Consider the following 7,031-nt stretch of genomic DNA (forward strand, 5'->3'; position numbering starts at 1 on the left):
TCTCAAAAAAAAAAAAAAAAAAAAGAATGGGTGAAGAATGACCGACTGTTCAGGGAAAAGGAGGGTTAGTTATGTCAGGCTGTGTTTAGAAGACCAAATATGACACAGAAAGATGGATAGGTCTCAAGCAAGTGGAAATGCAAGAGGCAGGGTCTGGGGGGCAGGGGTGGTGGTGTCAGACAGATGGGTTGGGATGGAAACACAGCAAGAGCAAAGGTGCAGAAGGACCTTGCAGAACATGAATGGGTCAGCAGGAAGTCCAGGTTCCCAACTGTGGCTGTGGCTGGACTGATGGACATAGAGTTTAATCAAGTTCAGGTGGTCAGGGAGGTGTGGCGCATCTTACAGCTCTTTAAGTTGGCCAAGTGCTGTATTGCCGCACAGCAACTACTCAAATATGCTTTAGCAATGTTATTTTCATGAATCTGTATATTTTACCTTATCCATTTTATTTATTGTTAAAGGAAATAAATAATATAAATGGGTATTGAGGACTTAAGACAAGTTGTTTTTGAATCCTATTTTCAATTTCACTTAATTTTCCAATTTTCGAATTGAGCCCAAACTAATTGACTTTGGGCCCTGGGGTAGATAGTTTTCCATTTTTTGTTTTTCTTCATTGTAACTAATGAATTAATTGTGCCCTTTTGTTTAATGTCTGTCTTCTCCACTATAATATAAACTCCAAGAGGGTGGGGAATGTGTCTTCTATAGCCTCAGTACCTTGAATAATCCCAGCACATACTAGGTGCTCAAAAAATATTTGTTGTTGTTAAATGTTGGTAAAAGCAGATATAGGCTGAATTTGGGCAACCTCTCTTACTTGCTTAATTCTATGCACTGCTTACTGTTGATAAGCTGGAAATATCTTTTTTATTTCAAACTGCTTTGAACATATCTAATGTTCAAAAAAGATAAGATACCTTTTATTGTCTTTCAGCTATCAAATTCTCTGTCTACACTCTTCAAGTGACAAGAAACAACCTGCTTAATTTTAATTTGTCTTCTAAACTTTTTTTCTTCAGACTGATGTAAAATTTTCAGAATTTCTCCTAGTGTGTCATCAATCTTACCAGAAATTTCCACAAATCTATTACTAATACTTTATTGCATTACAAGTACATCATCAGATTTTCTGAAAATTCTGTGACAATGTTTGTGTCATAGTTTCTGGCTCAGAAAATAAGTCAATTCTGGATGTTAATTAGGATGCCAGCACCAACAAAGGTTTGCTGTCATTCACATCACCCTCAGTCTTAACGCTTTTCTGACATTTCAGAGCTTATAAATTAGTTCTTCTTTCTAGCACTTCACTGCCGCCCTCTTCTGGTGGCACTTAGCAGCATGTTTATAAGCAATTTCACTTTTAACCAGATTTTATTTTTACTTATTGATGAAAACAAATATGACACTGTACAGAACAAAAAAAGTCTGCATAAATTACAAGACTTAGTAAGGACCTGGGGAAATGGAAAATTTTTGTGAAACATTAAAATAGCAATGCATAGTATTCACCCCACCAGTGATCTTTTTTTGAATTTTTCAGGAAAAATCCATTAATCTTTTTGAATTTCATCTTAGCAAAAATTCACTCATCTACTGTCTCAAAGTCTGATGTTTCAATATAGCACTGATCAAAATTACATTCTAAGATTGTGGAAGAAGAGCTTGCTAACCAAACTAATAGTGTAAATAGCATTGCAAGGTATGTTTTAAACTGTGCGAGGAAAAATGTCGATCAAATTCTTAAAGTATTTTAAAATGGTTAAATATTTAACATAAATACTGATAATTCAAAAGAGTCTTATCTATTTATTAAACACTTGTTGGAGTTTTTTACTTGCAAACAGTATGGTGGTTCTGAACATGTGCAGAACCAAAAGTCTTCATTCATGTTGTTCTCTTGTCTCCTTCCTTGATCTCAGCACACATCCTAGAGACCACACAGTCGGCCAACCTCACCTCACACACATGGCCTCTTGCTACCTCTGGCAGGCTCTCTCCATCTTTAGTTCGGACCTCCAGCCCCCAGACTGGTCTTCCTGCCACCTGTCCCTTTCTCAATTTCTATACTGTACACTGCACCGGCTGCCAGATAGCTTCTTAAAAGGCTGGACTGACTGTGTCAAGTTCCCACTTAACAACTCCAGCTGGCTTGCTGCTGCCTACAGAGTGAAACCCAAACTCCTCAGCTTGGCACGGAGGGTCCCGTCTGCCATGCCCGGCACTACCTACCTTATTGTAGCTTCTGCCACTGTGAACTTGCCTTTAGTACCCTGTAACGGTGTCCCCAGAGCTTTGTTTTCAATCCTGTGGCAGAGTCTGGCACATGCTCTGTCATCAGTTACTGAAGTGTCTCGTTACACTGTGACTCCCGCGGGTGACCCGTGTCTCATGCTTTCTCGTGTCTCAGCATCTGATGCCGTAACTAGCACACCGCCAAAGCCCAGTGCAGAGGCGTGGATGGGCATATGAATGAATGAATGAATGCTCTTCTCCCCATTTTTATCTAATGAAATCCTCAGTTCTTGACTCTTAGGTTGTAATACCACTTCTCTAAAGCCTTTCTTGACTCCAATCCAACAGAATTCATTGCTATCGCAGTATTTTGTTCATGCTACAGATAGCTGTATACACTCCTGTCTCCCGTGTTAGGTCATAAATGCCAAAAGCAACCTTGGGGAGTGAGCTTTGGAGGCCTTCGGGGAACCCTGGGCTCGTCACCTCGCCCAACACTCACTGTCTGTGTCACCTTCAATACGTAGCTCAGCTTTTCTGAAATGAATGTTGGTTCCCTCATCTCTAAGTGGGGCTAGTACCACCTCCCTCATAGGGCTGATGCACAGATTACACGAGGAAGTAAAAGTTCATGATACATATTAGACTTTTGTTACATTTAAGTATTTATTCTCTTCCCCAAGGGTAAAGACCCTATTTAATTTATATCTAGGTTCCTAGGACTTCAAAAACTGTAGAGACTCAGTAAATGCTCATTGAGTAAATAAATGAATTCCAGAATTGTAGTTAGTCCAAAGTAATATAATTGTATACTTTAAAAAAGTATTTTAAGCTAATACAATTGGTTTTTTATCCCTTCCTCTATCCACTTAGCATAAATATTGCATCCTAACACTCTGAAATGTCTCGAATTAGAGTCTTTTCATTTTTATGACTAGAGCATTTAAGTACTTGTGGTTTGAGGCATAATATTTTCAAAACTTTCAGTTCTACTTCCATTTGTATGTTTCCTTTATGTAGTCATTGAAAGAATATTTATGAAGTGTTTGAGTAACAAGAAGTCATCTTTATTTTACAATGGTATAAATATATAATAATGTTAAGTAAGAAAAAGAAAAATATTAAAATTATTCATACAGCATGATAGCAACTCTTTAAAAAAATCATTGAAAACCATTGACATATTTTTACAGAAAGAGAAAAATCTGTCCTAAGTTTCATATAGAATCTCAAGAGACCCTAAATAGCTAAAACAATCTTAAAAAAAGAAGAAAGTTGGAGGGCTTACATTTCCTGATTTCAACATTTACTACAGAGTTATAATAATCAAAACAGGGGTTCTGTCATAAAGACAGACACATAGACCAATGGTATAGAATAAAGAGCACAGAAATAAACTATCGTATATAGGTCAAATGATTTTCAACAAGAATGCCAAGATCCTCCAATGAGGAAAGGACAATCTTTTCAGCAAATGGTACTGGGAAAACCAGGTATCCACATGCAAAAGAATGAAGCTGGACCCTTACCTTTTATACAAAATTTAACTCAAAATGAATCAAAGAGGCCAGGTACAGTGGCTCACACCTGCAATCCCAGCCAAGGGATCAGAAGGCCAAGGCAGGAAGACTGCTAGAGGCCAGGAGTTTCAGACCAACCTGGGCAACACAGTGAGACCCTGTCTATAAAAATAAAAATAAAAATAAGTGGATCAAAAATCTAAATGTAAGAGCTAAAACTATTAGAATAATACATAGGGAGAAAACTTCATGACATTGGATTTGGCAATGATTTTTTGGATATGACACCAAAAACACAGGTCACAAAAGAAAGAATGGATAAATTGGACAACGTCAAAATGAAAAACTTCTAGGCATCCAAGAGTACAATCAACAGAGTAAAAAGAAAGCCTATGGAATGAGAAAAAATATTTGCAAATCATATATCCGATGGGGAATTAATATCTAGAATATATAAACACCTACTATTCAACAACAGAAAACCAAACAACCTGATTTAAAAAAGGGCAAAGGACTTAAATAGACATTTCTCCAAAGAAAATACACGAATGGCCAACAAGCACATGAAAAGGTCCTCATCATCACTTACAGGACTGCAAATGAAAACCACAATGAGATACTACCTCCTACCTATTAAGATGGCTATCATGAAAAAAAAAAAACCCAGAAAATAACATGTTGGGGAGGATGTGGAGAAATTAGAACTCTTGTGCACTACTGGTGGGAACACAAAATGATGCCACTGCTATGGAAAACATTATAGCAGTCCCTCAAAAAATCAAAAATAGCCATATGACCCAGCAATTTCACTTCTTAGTATATACCCAAAAGAATTGAAAGCAGGGACTCTAAGAAATACTTGTATACCCATGTTCATAGCAACATTATTTGCAATAGCAAAAAGGTGGAAGCAACCCAGGTGGCTACTGACAGGTGAACAGATAAACAAAATTGGTATATACATACAGTGGAATATTATTCAGCCCAGTAAAGAAGGAAATCGTGACACATGCTATAATAAGGATGAACCTAAGGACATTATGCTAAGTGAAGAAAGCCCACCATAAAAGGACAAATACCTTATGATACCACCTCTATGAAGTACCCGGAGTAGTCAAATTCATAGACAAGGAAAGTAGAATGGTGGGTGCCAGGGGTCAGGGGAGGGGGAAAAGGGAAGTTATTGTTTAATGGGTACTGAGTTTCAATGGTATGAGATAAAGAGTTCTGTGGATGAATGGTAGTGACGGTTGCACGGCAATGTGAATGTACTTAATACCATTAAAATGTACACGTAAAAATGGTTAAAATGGCATCTTTGATGTTATGTGTATGTCATCATAATTTAGAAAAATTGATGAAGCATAATCAGAAAAGATAAAACATTGAGTGTTTGCCTCTAAGTGACACTTTTCCATTATTTTCCCCTTCTTTTCATATTTCATACAGTGGCTATGTATTGCTATGTAATTAGGAAAAAAATAACTTAATTCAAAATTTCAAAAGAAAACTTACCCCAAGTTCGTGCTCATTTAGATTTCAATCCATTCCCGATTTAGAAGAACTTTCTAGTTAAGAAAAAGACATTAAATACAGAGAAACCAGTTATAATTAGAGAATAAACAGAATGAGGAATAATCTCTACTCTGTTTCTTGCATTATGTCATAAGCATTGTTGCATGCTTGTTATTTGAGACGTCCAGATAAGGGAATAAACAGGAAGCCCATGCCCCTGAGCTCCAAATGAGAGTGGAGAAGTTATCATTACTCTCCATCACTTTAGCTATACAAGGAAGAGGAATGCCACATCAAGGGAGACCAGATCCTGTCCAAAGTGCTTCTCTGGGGACAAATTTCTTTTGGTTTCCTCCCTCCTTTAAAGAGGGAAGGGGGTTTCAAATTTCTCCTTAGACTTTTGAAATAGTTCTGCCATAAAGAAGAGAAACCTCACCATCAGAGATCCCTTATGAGAGTATTAGCGGCACTAAGTAAAAACAAATTAAAAGGCCTAGAGGGAGACAGAAGCAAGTATTAGGAACAGAGATGCCGTTACATTGTGGCACAAAGTCCTCTTTCCTGAGCCTGCCTCTGTCTGCACCCTCACCCACCCACTTGCAAATCCCAAACAATGTTCAAGGTTTTAATTTGTGGCTTTCCAAGGTAATCTAGAGCCCTAATTTCAAACACTAAATTTTCTTAATGAAAGGACTCTTCTAAGCAGACATGCAAAGGATTTAATTTTTCTAGGTGCTTCCTCTGTAAACAATGTGTCTCCATGCCCAGAATTCCTGTCAATTCTTCCCACTCGTGATGAGTAATTCTAGTGCCTTCTCTCTCTGTTTCCTGGCAAAATTATTGATGGTATCATAAAAGTGCTACTTTCTATTATCGCTGCCATAAAAGTGTTAGGTTCTATTATCAATACCTTATATTCTGGCCGGGCGGGGTGGCTCACGTCTGTAATCCTAGCACTCTGGGAGGCCGAAGCGGGAGAATCGCTCGAGGTCAGGAGTTCAAGACCAGCCTGAGCAAGAGTGAGACCCCGTCTCTACTAAAAAAAAAAAAAATAGAAAGAAATTAGCTGGACGACTAAAAATATATAGAAAAAATTAGCCGGGCATGGTGGCGCATGCCTGTAGTCCCAGCTACTCGGGAGGCTGAGGCAGGAGGATCGCTTGAGCCCAGGAGTGTGAGGTTGCTGTGAGCTAGGCTGACGCCACGGCACCCTAGCCCGGGCAACACAGTGAGACTCTTGCCTCAAAAAATAAATAAGTAAATAAATAAAATAAAAAACAAAAACCTTATATTCTAGGCAAAAGCCCTAATGCTTTAATCAAACATCTCGATTCAGTGACTAGACCAGAAGCTCAGTGACTTAAGAACTTTGTTATTAAAACCTTATAAAAAACTGGTCCATTTGCTCCTCTTCACCACAGCCCAGGCTACCGCCGCAGGCGGCCCTCCCGTCTTCCCCCCTCTCCCCGCGCCCGCCCCCGCCCTCCCTTTCCGGGGGAATTTCTTCTCGGAGCTCTGAAGTTATTGAAACATAGACAAAATGAGGCGGTGGAAACAGGGTCAACATGTATCTGTAACCTACAATTTAAGAAAACACTTCCTCATACATTAGACCACCTACTGCGTTCTGTCACATAAAGACGCATACTCACTTTTATCTCGAAGAAGAGGAAAAACACTTTAAGACCAGCAAAACTCACTCTGAAAAAAGTTAATTACAGTATAAGTTCTCTGAAATACACTGTTTCTCATAAACAG

At 38.5% G+C, this 7,031-nt stretch overlaps 1 protein-coding gene across 1 annotated transcript in view; it reads right to left on the minus strand.

Annotated features, from left to right (window-relative positions):
• The window catches only part of ALPK1 (alpha-kinase 1), an 85,862-nt gene extending 79,647 nt beyond the window's left edge, over nucleotides 1-6,215 (minus strand). The window contains exons 1-2 of the mRNA XM_012655076.1: nucleotides 6,184-6,215; nucleotides 5,274-5,326 (exon numbers count right to left, since the gene is read on the minus strand). The gene's annotated coding sequence lies outside the window, so the exon portion shown is untranslated. The remainder of the gene's footprint in view (nucleotides 1-5,273; nucleotides 5,327-6,183) is intronic.
• Nucleotides 6,216-7,031: the final 816 nt, after the last annotated feature.

Source organism: Propithecus coquereli, unplaced genomic scaffold (assembly GCF_000956105.1).
Source record: "Propithecus coquereli isolate 6110/MARCELLA unplaced genomic scaffold, Pcoq_1.0 Scaffold46, whole genome shotgun sequence".
Lineage (NCBI taxonomy): Eukaryota > Metazoa > Chordata > Mammalia > Primates > Indriidae > Propithecus > Propithecus coquereli.